Source organism: Canis aureus, chromosome 22 (assembly GCF_053574225.1).
Source record: "Canis aureus isolate CA01 chromosome 22, VMU_Caureus_v.1.0, whole genome shotgun sequence".
Taxonomy (NCBI): Eukaryota; Metazoa; Chordata; class Mammalia; order Carnivora; family Canidae; genus Canis; species Canis aureus.
Genome location: NC_135632.1, coordinates 22,495,155 through 22,514,247, shown reverse-complemented (window position 1 = coordinate 22,514,247; position 19,093 = coordinate 22,495,155). Strand labels below are relative to the sequence as shown.

The following is a 19,093-nucleotide window of genomic DNA, read 5'->3' as shown; positions in this document are numbered from 1 at the left end:
AACTCATGTATTCAATAAATATTTACTGTTTGCCATGTGCTAGACTCTGTTCTAGACCCTGGCGGAAATAGAGAACAAAACAGACAAGAGCCTTGCCCTCAAATCAGCTCATCTGTTTAGCTATTTCTACTTTCCTGTCCTTCCAATCCTATGAAGCTGTCTTGATCAAGGTTACAGAAGAGATGATGTTTTAAACCAGTCCCTGAAAAACGATCAGAGTTTGGATAAGCAAAGATAAAACAAAGAGATAAAATGGAGAACAGCGTTCTAGGTAGTGGGAACAGGAAGGAATAGAGTCATGAAAGCATTAAGCCCTGCCCTGGGAATTTTTCCTGTGGTTGAGCACAGAGAACACAGGATAATCTCTGCAGTGGCTAAACTAAAAAGAAGAGATTACCTTTAAGGGATCTTGGTTTTCGGCTTTTGTCTGAGACCCTTGTCCTGTGATCCATCCCCTCTAGTATGGTTCTTAAAACAGGAGCTTTCTGAGCCAGCTGTCCTTCCCAACTTCCTGCTTCTAGCTGGTTAAGACTCATACCATTTATCATTACCCTGTGCGGAGGGAGCTACTGAAGAATTTGAAGAACAGTAGTATGGGATCAGGTTTGAGTTTTAGAAACTAAGAGAAGACAAAAGATCAGTAGGAGACTATTTTATCTGGCTACCAGGACTTGGGCCCTGCTACGAATGAACCAAGGGGGTAAAACCACTCTATTATTTCAGACACTGCTATTGTTGTGCCCAGAATGCTTGAATAAGTCTGTGTGGTTTTGACATGCCAAAGTGGCACAGTTTCTCAAACTCAGTTTTTTCCAATCAGATTAGATTCCCCAGACCCACCCTATCCCACCCTGTCCCAGCATCTTCCTCTTTCTAGCTGGCTATTTTGCTGAGATCCATGCATGTCCTATGGCCAAGGATGTCAAGGATCTGACATATTGAAGAATCACTGGACATAGGAAGAAGAGTTAGGAAAACTGCTGCAATAGCAAAGGAAGAATGCAATGAGATTTGTTGCCTAAAATAAGATATGCAAGATGGGAGTTTCAGCCTGGTTTAATGAGAGACAAAATTCATTACCAAGACAGAGAATTCCAGAAGTTGGTTGAAATATGTGTTAATCATTTATTTTGGACACATTGAGTTTTTGGTTTGAGCAGGAGTTCTCTGAAGAGTTGTCAGGCAGAGAGGCAAGAAGCTCAGGAAAGTATCCATAGATAGACACCTAATGCAGAGGTAATTAACATGGAAGAGTTTGAAAGGATTGTGCAGAGAGAAAGTTTAGAGCAAGAAAATAAGAGGAGAAGGTCAGGTTAGACAGGAATGCCCACATTTAAGAGGTGGAAGAGGAGACAGAGTAATGGCCTAAGAGGAATATGGAATAGGGAGAAATGAACCTAGGAAAGTGAGTGTTACAAAAACTATTGTCTATTTTTATATCCATAGATAAAATTGGGCCTTCAGTGCATAATGATGCTATTCATTGTGACAGAGTTCATACAGGCTTTAAAACAACTCCTTAGATTTACTTCTACTTTGTGTCATAAGGGAAAGTATTGAAATAATTTTTGCTATATATCTTTTGTACTGCACATTCCTAACAAGGGCAGTTTTGCCCCAAAGAGATGGAAATTGGTTCTTGGTGGGAGAGGAAGGTAGAGCAGCTCAAATTGTTGTCATGACAATGGTCTATGGCCCTTAAAACTCAACCCTATCCAACAAAATCCTATTCCTTAGTATTTAATTTCTCTTGCTGGGTTTTGTTGCATATCATACAAGCAGCATTGACGTTGAGTTCAAGGAAGATACACAAAATATATGCAAATATACAAAATTATGGCAAACTGATAGTCAATAAGCTTATCTTTTAACTTTTTTTGTTCTTTTTAACTTTTTTTGTATATTTTTATTGGAGTTCAATTTGCCAACATATAGTATAATACCCAGTGCTCATTCCCATCCAGTGCCCCTCTCAGTGCCCATCACCCAGTCACCCTCACCCCCACCCACCTCCCCTTCCACTACCCCTTGTTCATTTTCCTTTAACTTAAAATTTATTCATCCTTAACCCTGCATCAAATAAAGATAATAAACCTTGTACTGCCTCTTGTTTGCTATAAAATATAGATATAAGTATACATAAACAAATGCACAGTGTACCTGTGGTATTAAAATTTCACAGAGGGAACATTTGGGAAAATGTCCACAAAGTCTCCTAAGGGGAGCAGTAATGAAAAAGGTGAGACATACCTCTGAGCAGTTATGTGTCATTCATAGAATTTTAGTCTTACTTTCAATATTGACAGTTAATCTCTGTGTCCTCTTATGTTTCCTTCAAAATTTTTACCTATAATTTGAGTTGGTTGCCACCAGATGGCAGATTCTGATCTTAAGGTTCAACCAGACAGACTTTGACACTAATGTAGGCAACAAGTAGGTAGTAAACTCATGGCAAGGTTAACACTTCTGCTAATGCTTCTACCAAAACATTACTCTTGATTAAAAATGAACTATAGGGGCAGCCCCAGTGGTGCAGCGGTTTAGCGCCACCTGCAGCCCAGGGCGTGATCCTGGAGACCCAGGAGTCCTACATCGGGCTCTCTGCATGGAGCCTGCTTCTCCCTCTGCCTGTGTCTCTGCCTCTCTCTCTCTCTCTCTCTCTCGCTCTGTATCTCTCATGAATAAATAAAATAAAATCTTTAAAAATGAACTATAACATTTATTTTTTTTTTGCATTTAAATAGCATCCTAAATTTACAGCAAGATTTAAAGAGATAACACAGGTTTTAGGAATTTTTACATATCCTTGATGTTTGCTTAGTTGACCTAAGTTAGACCAATTGGTAATGGTAACTCAGACTCTCAGGAAAAGTTGGGATTAAAAGAAGAACATATATACCATTTGTAATAATTTATAACCTTTTCTTTTTTAGCATGAATTTCTTCAATTTCAGATGGAAACAACCCTCCCCCCAATTTTTATTTCTTTTTTGGCTATTTTTCAGTGTTGTAAGGAGGACTCCTGTATTGTGATGCAATGTAAATAGTTGCCCTTTGAGGTTCCTTACAACTCTAGTATTTTTATGTCTCTGAGGAATATATATATGTGTGTGATTGTTAAGGGATGTAGGCTAAGGAGCAATTACAGCTGGAAAGGATTTTAGTGAAAGTAAGTTTTGAAGCAAACCTGTTTGAATTGCCAGAGGACAGACAGGAAAGAGGCCATTCCCTGTAGGGGATTAATATTGAGGTGGAAATGGGCAACATGAGGGTCATGTTTGAATGGCATGGCAAGAAGTAGGTAAAAACACCAGCTGGATGGGGAAGAAGAATATTTTGGAAAGCAGAAAAAGATGCCGTGGGAACATGCTGAGGAAATTTGAAATATTAGACAAAAAGAAGCATGAATGGATTTTTGGAAAGGAAGTTTACATTATATATGTGTGTGATTTCAGAGAAAGAAGTCAGTGGCCTTAGCAGAAAAATAGAAAAATCAGTGAGAGTTTGGAATCTACCTGATATGTTATTTGGTCAAGGACATACTGCTTTCCTGAATCAGGAGACAGGGCTCTAGGAGGGGCTCAGCATTGCTTTGTGAATTAATATTTTATTTCTTGTGACAAAGGAAGCAAAGATATATGGATCTAATCTCTAATGTTGGGGGTTAAAGAAGAGGTAGAATTTTGTTCTTAAAGGTAAAAGTTTTTTCAAGTTACTTCTCTTCAGTTTAAAAAAGAAAATCTATAAAAATCAAAGAGAAAAGATGTACCTTTTAACCACTTTATAGAGGGCCAAAAGAAACAAATCTTCAGAAATAACTCAGTTGGGCAGCCCTGGTAGCCCAGTGGTTTGGCGCCGCCCTCGGCCCAGGGTGTGATCCTGGAGACCCGGAATCAAGTCCCGTGTTGGGCTCCCTGCGTGGAGCCTGCTTGTCTCTCTGTCTCTCTGTCTCTGTCTCTCTGTCATGAATAAATAAAATCTTTAAAAAATAAAATAAAAAAAAAACTCAGTTAAAGAAACTCATTTGGGGGCACTTGGGTGGCACAGTCAGTTAAACTTCTGACCCTTGATTATGGCTCAGGTTGTAGTCTCCTTGTTGGGCTCCATGCTCAGTAGGGTGTCAGCTTCTCTCTCTTCCCCTCTTTGTTGCCCCTCCCCCCCAAAATAATAAATCTTTTAAAAAAAGAAAGCAAAGTATTTGTTAGGAACCTTTGTAATAACTGATGATATGGAGATTTGTTAGGTTTAGATTTTTAAAGCTAATTTTTAAGAATTCAGTATATGTTTAGAAAAGAACAGTGTGGTTTGATGCAAAGACAGTGGGCTAAGCAATCCTGAACTAGAATCATGGCTCTGCTACCAGCTGTGTTGATGACTTTGAGTAACCTAAACTTTCTGAGCACTCCAAAGAATCAAAGATACTAATCCCTACTTAGTGATGTGAAGCCTCCAATGAAAAGGTCCCATCTAGCACATTGCTGAGCACACAGTCATTCCACAATAAACATTCATTTCCTGTGCTTTCACCTGTAGTTTAAACCTACAGTGCCCACATGAATGATAGGGATACCATTCTAGATACACTATTAGGTTTATTTCTCAATTACTGACCAATTAAATTAAAGAAATGGGCATGTTTTTTCACATAAGTAGGCTTTTTGTATAAAAATTAGATTTGCTATTGATCTGGCTAAAAACAGGCATTAACTGGAATCTATCATATTTATAAAACAATAAGTTTCAATTAAATACAAAGAGGGGAAAGTAGGAACATTATTCCTAAATCATATCAGCTTTCATTTAATTTAACCTCACTTTTTTGCTGTAAATTAGTAATATAAGTAATTTCACTGGACACTTCATTGAAACCCTGACTTTACTAGAGCATTTTCATGGCAGTTTTGCTGTGGGCAGATTTCTGAATTTATTAATAATAATTTTTCAAGTTCCATTTCTTCTCTAGTGACTACACTCATTCCAAATGAGACAAAGAAATAAGTTGTCTTTTCTGTTATATGTTTTAAACCAACTTCCTGAATATTTAAATTTATGAGCATTAAAAAAGGAAATAAAGCCCTCTGATATTTTTGCCATTATGAAATCCATAATTTTCTTTTCCAGTCAGCAGAAAGCTAATTCTTTTTTCTCCAAGTTTCCTCATTCTTACTAGCTAGAAAGCCTACCTGTATGTGGTGAAAAACAAAACATGGGTTGAGTACCAACTTTCTGATAAAGAACAGCTTTTTTTACATTAGCGGCTTTAGAGTTCCTTATTATAAATTCAATCTAATGAAACTATGACATTTTTAATCCTACTTAATATAGCAAAAAATCATTGTGTTATTATTATTTCTGTATATGTCCTTTTCCTCCCAGATAGTAAGCTCCTTGAGTCCAGGGGGTGTACTGTTACCACTTACTGGCAGTAGGCATGCAGGAAAATTAGTGAATGAATGAATATAATAAATAAATGAATGACATTCCAGGAGTCTCTGCCATGAAGCAGTGTTGTGATGACTTATTCGCCAAGGATATTTCCTCTTACAGTTGCCAATAAAAGGAGGAAATGAGCTCAGATGTAAGATGAGGCTGGATTTTGCACACATGGCAAGCCATTATCATGTCTATTAGGCTGTGATCTCTTGTACCATGGTTTATTTCATGTCTCTTGGGCTATTGTAGCTCTGGAGCTGCCAGATAAAAATGCCGCACCTTTGTCTCTTGTTATCTAACAGTTCTCTCTTAATTTGGAGTGATGCAGGGACTTTTCCACCTTTCCCTCCATCTTTTGCGGATAGAAATAGAGCCTTTGACTGTTAGTAAGCCATTAGCCACACTGGTCTCCTTGTTTTCTTTCCATATCTTCTCATTTCTGTGTCTCCCTTGACAGTAGTCTATTTGGTTGAAGCAGTGGGGGAATTTCTTTTTCTTTTTCTTTTTCTTTTTCTTTTTCTTTTTCTTTTTCTTTTTTTTTTTTTTTTTTGAAGATCGTCATGCTGACTGCCTTAGTAGTCATCCTATGATAATATCATTGTAAGGATATCATAGTATGTGCTGCTTTTTTGAGTGGACAAAATGCTGACAGTTGTCATGAGTAGGGATTCCACAGAGCTTTTCCATATAGCCTATAAGCTTAGGACTTACTAATAGTATATTAGACTGGTGATCAAAATGGAATTAGTTAGCAAGATAATTATTAAAACAAGTACAAAGTCCCTTTCCAGGATATATAGTCTCAAATTATGATGGTGACCAATTAGATTGATGTAATCCTTTTATAAAATAATTTAGCAACATGTATTATAAATTTATATATATACATCTCTCTTGACCAGCCTGGCAATTTCCTTCCAGGAATCAAGTCAAAGGAAATGATTCAAAGTTAAAAATATGAAGACCATGTATCAGGTAGGGAATTGCACTCAGCCCTATAAAGGAAACCATTATAGCAGCTTACCAAAACAGACATAGATCTTACATAATGAGAAGTGGGGAGGGACTCCTGGGTGGCTCAGCAGTTGAACGTCTGCCTTTTGCTCAGGGCATGGTCCCAGAGTTCTGGGATCAAGTGCCACATTGGGCTCCCTTGGAGGAGCCTACTTCTTCTTCTGCCTATGTCTCTGCCTATCTCTCTGTGTCTCTCATGAATAAATAAAATCTTTAAAAAGAGGGAGAGAAGTGGGGAGACCAACATTCAGGGCTCCTGAGGCAACTCCTTTATACCATTGGCATCCCAAGCAGTAGCTTTTGTCCTCATTGTCCCTTGTGGCTATAGATGGTAAGTTTATTTCATGCCATTGTTCCAGATGGGAAGAGAAAAGGACAAGCAAGACAGCTAAAACTTTTCTAGAAATCTCAGGTGAACTTCTGTTTCTCATTAACTAGAACTGTCTCTCCTAGCTTCAAGAGAGACTAAAATTAAGGTGTGGGTCAGTGTTAGAAGGTGCAGGAGAGATAGTAAAGTATCTCGCAGACTGAGAAGGCACTTTGAGACTGGAAAATGAAGCAGGCCACTCCATACAGTTTACATAGAGTTTTATTCAGGTTAACTTACTCACAAGGGGAATTGGGTAGAAGACAGTCCACAGCAGCTGCAATAGTTATTCTCCACAGAATCTGGACCTTAGTCTGCAGATTTTATAGAGTGAGGGGACACACAAAAGAACATTATAATGAGATGAAAGGGTTTGATTGCACCTCAGAGGGCTTACATGGACCTAATTGACAGCTACCCTTTAATTATATCTTTTGGCACAACCTGTACATCAGAAAGGAGAAAGACTGTATTATCTCTAACAGGGTCATGGGAGGTCAAAACAAGCCTCCCCTCTTTCCAGCCATGGTGGCATTTCTAAGGTATGTATATTAATCTTCATGGTACTCAGAACATGTAGTCCCAAGAGAGGTCACTGAGCTAACATGAACAAGATGGAGGGCCAAAGATGGAGTCAGTATTTTCAGCACTCCTATAGTCAGCTGTATTTTCAAGTTAACCCAAATTGGGTTTTGTTAATAAGAAAGATTGGGAGAATGTCTATTGATAAAACTACTAATAATGTCTTCCATAGTAATCAAAGTACTAAAGATAACAAAAGTAAAATAATAGTTGCCCTCTAAGTGTACATTCACAGAATAATAAATAAAATTATCTAATATGTGATGGAAAATCATGTAACCATATTAATCATAGTGGGGTCAGGAAAACAGAAGCCACTCTACATGTGAAGAATAAGAAACATTTTAATACAAGGAATCAGAAGCTTATGCAATCTGTGGAGGGCTGGAGGAACAAAGCTCAGGAAATCCACTTAGTTTGGATTTCTCCTAAAGTAAAGCTTGAGGCAAGGACTTATGAGTAGATAGGTTATTTGGGAGCTGATCCTAGGGATCAGCAGTGGGAAATAAGGCAGAGGAATGGCCAACAGGGATGTATTGTATAGATTGCATCGTGGGAGCTTGATTCTATCAGAACCTACTGAGAAACCTAGAAAATACCTTCCAGAATTTTCTTCCCACAGGACGAAAGGTAGGAGGATGTATCCACTGGCTCCCAAGAATTGCCCCACGGCTATTAATTCCCTGTATTTCTGAGCTGCACGTATGTATGTGGCCCCAACTAACTCCCGTGACACCAGCAATGTCAGAGGAATGCTAGAATAGAAAATGGAAATGTGTATCCTGCACTCGAGGTGAAATGCTGCCACCTGAAGTTGAAACCTGTATGGAACCATGCAACTATAGCTGAAATCAAAGGTGAAGTCAAGAGGGTATGAACCAGGGTGCAAAGGCATTTGCTACAGCAGATTTTAGGAAATTGGACATGAAGGAAACATAGGAGAATGGCCAATAAAAGCCTTTGCTGACCACAGTACCTCAGTAAATAGGTGCTTTTCTGATGGACACTCAACAGCTTCTGACAAAACCTTCTATCTCTTGTCTAGTTAGTGCTAACCCACAGCTGCTACTAGGGAATAATGGCTTCTCTTTTACCCTTCAAATGTCATGCTTGTGCTTCTAATCAGTGAGAATCTAATCTTGATGACAAGGCCCTCTGAGAAATTTGTTTTTCCAAGTTTCATGCCCCGATGTATAACAGCATTCAGAAGAGTTGGGATTGTCCTGAGTATCAATAAATTATATCTTGCCCAGCAACAACTGATGAATTATTTATGAAGAGTTTGTAAAAATACGTAGAACTTGTTTTAATTACTTCCTCTTTGTTCCATTGGTGAGGGAGGAATCCCACCCTAGGGTTTGGAAATTGCCAAACACACAATACTGGGTGCATGCAATCAACAGCAGTTGATGAGTCACATATACTCCTAGCTGGGAAATGAGAACACTGCATGTCACACAGGGCCACATAGGATCTGCACTCTGGAACAGTGTGAACAGCCAGTAGGAGGCAGGTTTGTGCTATCAGGAGGGTGAGATGCTGCCTGGTTACTGAGAAGATGTGATTGGCTTGTTTGAATAATTCCACTTGCTTGTTAGGAACTAAAACCAGTTACTCAGGGAGAAAAGGAACTATGCCTGATACCTTTGATAAAGAGAGTTGGTTAGCTAAGGAACCTTATCCAAAGTGGGGAGGTAGGCCATTCAAGGCCTTCCTGATTTTATCAGAAGTCAAGGCAGCACATAGGAGTATGCTATAATTTTAGGCATTATGCCACATAAGCAACAATCAGTTTTCACTAGTTTGGGTACAGAAAAAAAGGCATACCTTTTTTTTTTCTCTCTTTTTAGTTAACACTAAATGGCTCTAATCATTTCATTTTGTGATGCAGCCCTTTCTTTTCCAGGATTTCATCTATTTTGTGACAAGCCCAAGAACCTCAAGGCCCAACTCAATTGCAAGGATCAGTCCTTGGAATACCATCCCTTAAGAAAGAAAAACAAGAAAACAGGGCCTGGCACTTAGGAAGCATGAGAAAATATTTGAGGGAATGAACACAAGAACAATTTGAGCCAAGAGGGAAGTCCCAGGTTCTTCATTACTTTTGTTTCTGCAGACTCTTAGTGTCTCTGGCCATATAGCAGTCACTCTTCTACCAGCTGTTTTGTCTGTGGGTTCAACACCACCTTGTCCCTAGTGATTGAAGAATGTGATCTCTCCTTAAGTCTGAAATTTGTCCTCTTTGCCTCAGCAACTGCTGCAACGGACTTTAGGAAAAGTGGAAAGAATCTGAAGCCCAGGAAGCATTGCCCACCCGGTATGCCCTTATCTGAACCACTTTCCCGGTCAGAAATAATAGATAATAAATTTCTTGAATTACACACCGTTTTTCTGTCCCCCCCCCCCCCCACACACACTCATTTTCCTCAGCCTCTATAACTGTGCCTACATATAACTATTTCATTTTAAATTTAAAATTCATTCCCCCCAGTTATGCTAGCAATATTCTCAGTGTTCAATAGCCCATCTGTAATTAGTGGCTACTGTTTTGGACAGTAGAATGTACAGAACTTTTTTTTAATCATTATGGAAAATTCTGCTTGACAGTGCTATCTGTATCAATTTTGTAGGATCATTTATGCATTTACTGAATACCTACTATGCGCCTGACCCTATTCTAAGCACAGAGGACATAGCAGTAGACAAGACAAAAAATTTCTACCTTCCCAGAACCTACCTTTTAATTTGCATAGCCTACATCCACATGGCTCTGTGTATCAATAGCTTGAGAAGGGACAGCACTGGAAAACAGATGGCTAATTATTCTTAAAAATCCTGATTTGTCCTCAGTCTGATGTATTTGATGTACAGCTTAGTTTCCTTCAATTTTTAGAGCTTTGAATTTCACCCTTCTGATTTGGGCTGATTTGCAAGGCACAAATGGCTTACACATTTGACTCACCTTTAAGTATTGACTGTCATTGCTGAGTCTTTTAGATTCTGGTTAAGAGGTTTGTTTGAAAGTAGTTCTAGGATTTAATCATTTAAATCCATTCTGGCAGCTTGTGTTTAGAATTTTAATTCAGTGAAAGGTCTAGTTCTTATTGATGCATATAACCACAACAGAGACTAGGAAATACACTGCAATCATCTTGTTGGTTTTTCTACTACAAAGCCCATGTTTTTTTTTTTTAAGCCCATGTTTTAATACATGCCACCTCCCACCTCCCATATAGGTGTTACTCATACAGCATTAATATTACTAGCTTAAAAAGTTGAATAATGGAAATGGGTGGTATTTTCAAATCAGTCATTAGAATTCAAATACGCTATGCTAATGTTCTCAACAAGAGCCACAAATGCCAGCACCAACAATCTGTTTGAACTAATGAACTGTAAACATTTTCCCCAGTGGTGAACTTATAAATCATAGTATGTTATTGTTGAAAGAGACTTTGGAAATGGGCCTTTCTGTTCCAACTGCCTCTTTCCTCATTTATTGGTCCTTTGAAAATGTAAATGATTTGTCCAAGGTAACGGTTGAAGAGTAAAACCCTGCCATAAAAATGGGTCCAGAAATTTACTTCTGGAAAACAAAGTTCTCAAACTTTATCATACATCCTGTGGGGCTTGTTGAAACATAGATTGCTGGGCTCTATCCCAAGAGTTTCTGATTCAGCGGGTCTAGAATGGAACCTGATAATTTACGTTTCTAACAACTTCTTGGGTGCTGCTGATGGTCTAAGGACTACATTTTTAGAACAGCTAGTATAAACAATATGGTGACATTATTATGAAGTTAATGAAATGGTGATAATGAGCCTACAATGCTAGCCCTAGCAATCTAAGGATCCAGCTGCAGGATCACATCTATCCAGGTGTAAACTTGGGTTTGGCAACACCCAGTGGCAGTTGTCTAATACTGTATAAACATCAATGGGGATGATTCTGGGTCCTGTAGCTGCATGAGACTTATAAGACAGTGACATTCCAACAATGTTATGCTTAGTAGGCATTTTTTTGTTGTTCTGAACAAGGAAGATTGAGCCTTGGAGACCCAGCCTCTATCTCTTTGCTTCTTAACTACTGCCTGCTGTTTCCCTATCAGTTTTGTCCTCTCCTCCATATATCCTTCTTTCAGAAAATGAGAACATTAGCCCAACCTTATTTGTGAAGCTGGAGAGTCACGTATTCAAATTGCATTGTTTAGGAATGTTAAAGCAGTCAGAGGTAGATCTTCTGTTGTTCAATGTACTTATCCTCAAACTCCTGTCTCACTGTCCTCACTCAGCAACTTTGTACTTTTTTGCCTTTGCTAGTCAAAATCCCTCTTAACCTTGCACATTTAGCTCATATTCCATCTCCTTCAGAAACCTGTCCTGGTACTTTCCAGAAAATGTCATTTTTTGCCTTACTCTGAAGGTATAGGACATGTTTTTTGTACTTCTCTGCTCTAAACTCTGTGGATGTATTATTTCATTCTCAGAACAGTCTTGCAACATAGGTGTGATGCCTGTTTTACTGATAGAAAAAATACTACCCTTCTTGAGATTCAGTGTCTAAATTAGTAAAAAATGTTCTAGAATATAGTGTAATAATCTGTACAGCTGGTAGGGGCAAAGCTGGCTATGCAGTGACTTTTTTCGCCATGATATTTGTTCCCCTTGCTAAACTGCAAGCTCCTTGATGGCAAAGATGATGTCTCATTTGCTTTTATTCCCAGCCCTAATCTCTCTGCTACTAACACGGTGCTTACTCTTTTGCAGCACTCTATTTTACAAAGAAATGGATCTCCAGTCTATTTTCTGCTTATACTATATACTCCTGCCCTGCTTTTCTCTATGTGGTTGGTTATGGTCCCCACAGGAAGGAGGCCCTTTCAGTGTGGCCTATCCTCCCACTCAGAATTTGTAGCATGGTTCCCCACTCTGTTTCCCCTGTAAATGCAGTCTTCAGGAAAAGGAACATCAGTACCTTGGGAACAAGTGATTGACGATTAGGGTGGTTTCAGCTTTATGCCAGTCTCTTAGTCTGCATATAGCTTCCACACCCCCTTTACTTCACGCACCTCATTCTCTCTCCCTGTTTAGTCATTGTCTCCTTAATCTTCCTGACATCCCTATGAAGCCAAGTAGCAAGGATAAGTGAGAGGTGTATCAAAGGTAGATTGGCTAAAATATCACAAAGAACTCATGTTGCATAAAACTTGAATTGCATGAGAGGCTGTAGATCTAAATATTTAAGAAACACTGAATCAGTCATATTCTGTTTTAAACATAACTTACAAATCTGGTTTCATCAATTATCCCACTTCCTCCATCTCTTGTAAAATGCCAGTCTCAGGAATGAGAACAAGCAGGACTGGCCTCACTGTGTCTGTAGTGCTCTTTTAGGCTGGGGTACGCGTCCTTGGTTTTGATTGACTACACATTAGAATCCCAGGGAGGAGGGAAAAACTAAGGAATCTATTTTAAAAAAAAGATTTTGACCATCAGATAGTTTTGGGAATACTAATTTTGTTACTTCTAGATATTTCTTCTAGCCCATCCAATTACCAAAGAAAGGTCTAATTATCAACATAGTTAAATGAGCTGTTTAAGTCCCTCACAGATGAGATGAAACACATTATTTTTGGTTGTATTATTTTACCCAAACTTCCTGGAGGAAGGCATAAAGTTGAGAAGCATCAAAAATGCTTGGAATACTGTGACTTCACTGTGGGACTGTGATCTTAATCCATACTCTTCGGGTAATGGCTTTACCTGTTCCTCCCTTCCCCAGGTGTTGTGAGCATCATTGGAGTGATGACCTGCTGCTGTACCACATAGAGAGTGACTTTGCACAGTACAGTAGCAACTGTGGGTTAGCCCTAGACAAAAGATGGAAGGTCTTGTCAGAGGCTGTTGAGTATCCACCAGAAAACCACCTATTTACTTAGGTACTCCGGGCAACTAAGGTTTCTATTGGCTATTCCCCTACGTTTCCTTCATGTCCAATTTCCTAAAATCTACTGTATCAAATGCCTGGTTCATGCCCTCTATACTATACTACAGACACTGAGCTGAAGCAGACAGCACAGCCCTCCTCTGATGGCCTTGCCTGCAGATTGAAGTAGAATCCATAGAACCTCAAACTTCAGGCTATATCTGTTTTATATTGGACCACCTCACTTGCCTACATAATTTTTCATTTCATTAGAATTTTTATCCCACTGTACATTTAATAGACTACCTATCCTCTGGAGTCACCTGATGTAAATTATATATTTTAAAAGATTAAACCAAAACCATAAATTAAAACTGTCTTCACACTAGCTCAAAAATTACAGAAGTCTTTGTGTGGATTGAAGTGGGGTGAGAGAAGCTAAGGACAAGGAATAGAAGAAAAAAATATTTTTGAGATCAACATTAAAATTTAGCAAAGACTATGATATTATGACTAATTTCACATGCTGAAATATATTACATGTTTCAAAGCATGCATCATGATTTAAATGTTCTTTCCACATGTAAAACATTCTGATAAGAGTTTTGCTTATTTCATATGGCCTTCCCTCCCTTTCCATTGTAAAAACTTGGCACATCTTTAGGACAAATACTTGCTTCCCAAAGGAAATACACATATTTTTAGGTCCTAAAATTCAATCTCTGGAGATGTTTTTCAGGCATTGCAAAAGAAAAAAAGAAAAATGAATGTGCTTGCCATGGACAAGAAATAATCTTTTTTCATAAACAGTGCAGTCAAAGTGATGAAACATCTTCCTTTAGTATTTGGTATTGTTATAATATCATTTAAGTCCCTAACCTCACTGTATAGTCTTTAATACCCAAACCATAAAAGGGAAAATGTGGTATGTATTCTTCAACTTACACAAGCACCTTTCTGTCTCCTCAAATGAGATAAATGGTCTTAATACATTGTAACGCTGAAAGAAAGAAGTCAGTGTCATTCCAGTAAGCCTCAGGTTCCTGATCCTATTTTTACCCCATTGCTGACTTCAGTGATTGTGGACAGCAGAACACTCTTCCCCCCCAGCACATGTAAATAAACTCTAGCTGGTCTTGAGGAACACTCAAGCAATTACTTCTCAGTCCTCCAAGCAGAATCCACATTAATTGATTCCTTTTTGTAGGCTTTTCCTTAGTAGAAGGTGAACAGTTTTTGCCCTTTTGTTTGGAATTCAGCATCTTGTGGATCTGACAGCCTCCAATATTTTATTTTTCAGAGAAGAAAATAGGAAAGGGGAGAGAAGAAAGGAGCACTGTTGAAGGGTTTTTTATTCTTCAGAGTTTACTGAGTGAGATCCTGGCCTCCAAGGTTGCTAGAGGACAAACCTAGCCAAGCTCAGGTGGAGAGTAGATCTGTACTGCTTCTTCCATCAGTAGGATTCTCTCCACAGACAGACATTCTCCTCCTCGGTTTGCTAGAAAAGTACTCATGCAGGTTCTTTACCAGGAAAGCCTTTATAAATCAGAAATCACACAGTCCTATTTCTTTTGACTTGTACCCTTGTCCCATGTGAGTTAATTGCTAATATTTTAAAATAGGGAAAGATATCTAAATGTATGGCTTCTCTTGAAAATTTTGGGGGGAAATTTTGTGAAAATTTTCAGCTTAATGAATAAAAGACTTCTCCTGCTGACAATTGACTAGAGCCTAAAAATAGCATTCCTTCATGCTTTCAAGTTCACCATAGTCACCACTATCTCCTATAAACTCCCAGGACTGAGAGACAAAGTGACACACTGTAATCAGGCTCACACTGTTGATCATAGGTTCAGAGGAAAGTGAACTCTTTCTTGCTCAAAACTGAAAATTTGGAAGAAAGAAGGGCCACTAGTTTCAGAATAATGATAAGAACATCTCTTTCTTTATGGAAGTAAAGAATATTCCTGTTTAATATGCAAATCATCCGTATCAAAAAAATTTGACTAAAAACCTATTATAACTCAAACTTAGCCCTGTGGACACATGTATCCATGTATGATTTATTATGTAAATTAGCATTCATATTTGCTTTCTTGAAGTAATCCACTGCTCCTGATACTCAGGATCTGGGGTGACTTGCTAAATATCAGTTCCTTTCATTTTCCTAATTTTCTCTATTCTCACATTCACTTGGGGGAAAAGGGAGAGACATGTGCCATGTACTAGATACACAGGAAGTGCTTTACTTCATTTAATTCTATAAGCAGTCTTCTGATTTAGGAGTCAGCCTCATTTACAAACAAGAAAGCTGATGCTCAGAGAAGTTAAGTAACTTGGTCAAGGTCACATAGCAAAATTACTCAATGACAGGCCTTCCTGATTCTTTTCCCTACAGCATGGTGTGCCTGCTGCTCATTGATATGCTTTCCCTGAATCACTACTCAACACATGACTTTAGTTTTTATTGTGGGTTGATAAGGAGCAGCCATGCCAAGAATATTCTGTTTGTATTCTATAAAACTGCTGTTGAGGATGCTAATGCCTATCAAAAATTGTCTAATGATCTTTTCTTAGAAGTTAGTGACACAGAAGGGTAGCATTTTTTTAAAGGGTAGTTTTTCTGAACAGAATACAAACTGTGCCTCTACTTATGCAGCTAGGGGAAAAAATGCTCTTCTTTGCCTTTATTTTTAGGAAGCTCCAAGAGAAATGTATTATTCAATTACAGTTTATGTTAAAAAAAAATTAAAGATTTTATTTATTTGAGAGAAAGAGTACTAGCAGAGGGGAAGGGAAAAGCAAACTCCCTGCTGAGCAGGGAACCCTTGGGGACTTGATCCTAGGACTCGGAGATCATGACCTGAACCAAAGGCAGGCACTTAGACTGAGCCACCCAGGCATCTGTATGGTAAAATTAATCCGCCCTTTTTCCACATAATTTTGTGTCTCCCTTTCTGATAATGTGCCTTGATATGCTAATAATTCTGTTATACAAGTTGCATCTATTAGTAAGCCTCCCCAGACCCTTTTTATGGAAGACAAAGGCATGAATTGTGAATAACAAACTTGAAGTTCCACTTATAAAAGTAAATTCTGAATTCAATTTAAATAAGATCTAACAAAAGGGACTATTTGGATAATATTCCAAAGTTTATTTCTAGCTTAGGAAAAGCACAATTAAGAGGTGGTCGGTGAGCTGTGGCCTAATGTGTTATTATCTTGCCTTCTGCTATTAGGTATTTGCTTTGAGCACTTGTTGTGTGCCAGGCACAGGGACAAGTGCTTTGCATGCATTGTCTAGTCTTTGCAGCAGGGACATTAAGTACTGTTTTTACCCCATTTACAAACAAGAAATCCACCAATCAGAGAAGTCTGGAAACTAGCTCAAGGTCTCACAGCTGATAGGTATGATCTCAAGCAAACACAGAATTTTTGGTGTCTGTGTCCTTGCCTATAAAATGGAGATGTATGCTCTTTTCCAAACTTTTTTGCAGGGCTGTGAGCTTAGTTGCTATGTCAACTCTCCTGTTCTTCTCCCCACTTCATTTTCCCAAAGGGCACCATAAGGTGTGTTGGCTATCACCTTAATCAGCTCTTCCTAGGTCCTAAAGAGATGGAGAGCCATTGTTCTGTTTTGTGCCAGCTATTTGCCTGAATTGTTAGTCATCTTCATTTTTTGCCTCACAAAATATTTTAGAGTTCATCTCAAATGCAGTTAATTCTCACGATTCATGGTAGTTAATGTTCTGTAAAGTTTTCACCAATACTGAACTAGTGAATACCAAGCTATCGCTCTCAGGAAATTAAGGCCCAGCCTCAGGTCACATTTTTGTTAATTGATACATACATAACTTTAGTTTTATATGTGTTTCTGTTTATAGAAACACAGTATTTCTAGATACATTATGTAATATATACTGTCAATTCATTAGTTTTGAACTCACAGCCAACAGCCCCATAACTCATGCCTTCTTGCACTTCGGAGTACTAGACAGCACTTGGTGATGACAGAGCATTGCCTTGTTTAACCTCAGCTGGGATCATGTGTGTTGAGCAACTCCAATTTTCCCCACTCTAAGCATGTATGCAAATGATTGCTAAGGCACCATGAGAATTGATTTGAGGGTTACAAATAAGTTTTAGGGATGTTAACTCTTTGCTGAACATTTTTTTTTAGGTTTTCATTTGTATCTTTACTTAACTACAGTTTTTATTTTGGAATTTTTTTATGTAATAAAGTTTATATTTTCCCTTTTGCTTCAAACTTTGACTTAAATTTAGCAAATCTTCTCTATTCCCAATAGAAGAATTTACCCTTACTTCTAGTATTTATTTACATTTTTTACATTTAAAGGTCTGGTTCTTTGGAATTTATGCTGATGTGCAGTATTTGGAATTAGTACAATTTTATCTTATATTCTGCTGTTATCTCAGAAAGTTCATCTTTTTGCCTATTCTTTAATATGCTTCCTTTATCATATAAATTTTCATGTAATTTGGTCTATTGATGTGTTAAAATCAAATTGTTTTTGATAAGGTAGAGGCTTTAGAGTATATTTTAATGTCTGTAGGGCTGGCAGTCCCTCTTTCCCCTGTCCCTGCTTAGTTGTGTTTTTATGTTGTTGTTTTCCAGGCTTTTCCTGGGTATTCCTTATTCTCTATGAACTTGTCTTTTCAAGTCAATTTGCATATCATATAACAGAGCTTTTCGTTCGGCTCTTTATTACTTCTTCTCTGCTATATATATGGTCTGTTCTAATTGTAACACTTTAAGTGATCTGTGAAAGAGAAAAATTTCCCTTTCTGAATCAATGGAATACATATGTGTTCCATTTAAGCAAAGAAGGGAAAGGCAGGATTCTGTTAGGCTCACCTTTTTTAGGGAGTGGTTCAGGTTACTTGCACCTCTTTGTTTACCATGAGCTAATAATCAGTGAGGCCCCCACCTGTGCCACTGTAGCTGCATCTTTGGGCAAATATTTTAATCCTCCTCCTTTCTTTTTCTTTTCTTCAGCCTCTTAGCTGTAAACTATACTTTCTTAGAATTTCATCCCAGAAATTAGTTGTCATCCTTGGAGCTCCTAATTTATTCCCTAAGGGACCAGATACAATTAATGTTTCCTACTATCTGGTTAAAAAATGGCTTTAGATGGAATCCCATTATGCCTCTCCATCTATCCAAAGCAGAACAACTGACCCAAGAGACTCAGGTGAGAAACCATCAGTAGAACTAAGTAAGTTTGGTTAGGTTGCAAAATGAATATACAAAATTCATTCATTTTCATATAGAGGCAAGTAGAAGATATAATAGAAACAGAAATCCCATCACAGTGGCAAATATGTATGTATGTGTGCATATACACACATACACACATATATATAATGCCTAGGAATGAATTTTTTTTGCCTAGGAATTAATTTGACAAGATTGTAGAACTCAAGGAAAAATACTGCAAAACTCCACAAAAAGATCTAAATAAAGATTAATTTTGAATAAATATAAGCCACATGGTGCTTGTAGGTGGAATAAACCTGTATAACCCAGATGATACCAAGTGTCCTGGATTTATGAGCTCAGTGTTCCTTTGATATGTGAATAAAATGGCTCTATTTCATGTGTTGTCAAAAGTCTGTTTCTCGGGGATCCCTGGGTGGCTCAGTGGTTTAGCGCCTGCCTTTGGCCCAGGGCGCAATCCTGGAGTCCCGGGATCGAGTCCCGCGTCAGGCTCCTGGCATGGAGCCTGCTTCTCCCTCCTCCTGTGTCTCTGC

At 38.3% G+C, this 19,093-nt stretch overlaps 1 protein-coding gene and 1 long non-coding RNA gene across 34 annotated transcripts in view; one reads left to right on the top strand and one right to left on the bottom strand.

The window, feature by feature from the left end:
• The window catches only part of TMEM108 (transmembrane protein 108), a 344,051-nt gene that overhangs the window by 160,606 nt on the left and 164,352 nt on the right, over positions 1–19,093 (top strand). For 4 of the 32 annotated variants that reach the window (XM_077865140.1, XM_077865126.1, XM_077865125.1 and 1 more), the window contains 2 exons: positions 6,355–6,408; positions 9,303–9,713. The exons of the other annotated variants lie outside the window; for them this stretch is intronic. The gene's annotated coding sequence lies outside the window, so the exon portion shown is untranslated. The remainder of the gene's footprint in view (positions 1–6,354; positions 6,409–9,302; positions 9,714–19,093) is intronic. 32 annotated transcript variants of the gene reach the window in all.
• Positions 1–19,093, bottom strand: part of LOC144293886 (uncharacterized) — a 40,957-nt gene that overhangs the window by 3,767 nt on the left and 18,097 nt on the right. For both annotated transcript variants that reach the window (XR_013361256.1, XR_013361257.1), the window contains exons 3-5: positions 14,267–14,321; positions 13,159–13,265; positions 3,770–3,979 (exon numbers count right to left, since the gene is read on the bottom strand). This is a non-coding gene — a long non-coding RNA (uncharacterized LOC144293886). The remainder of the gene's footprint in view (positions 1–3,769; positions 3,980–13,158; positions 13,266–14,266; positions 14,322–19,093) is intronic.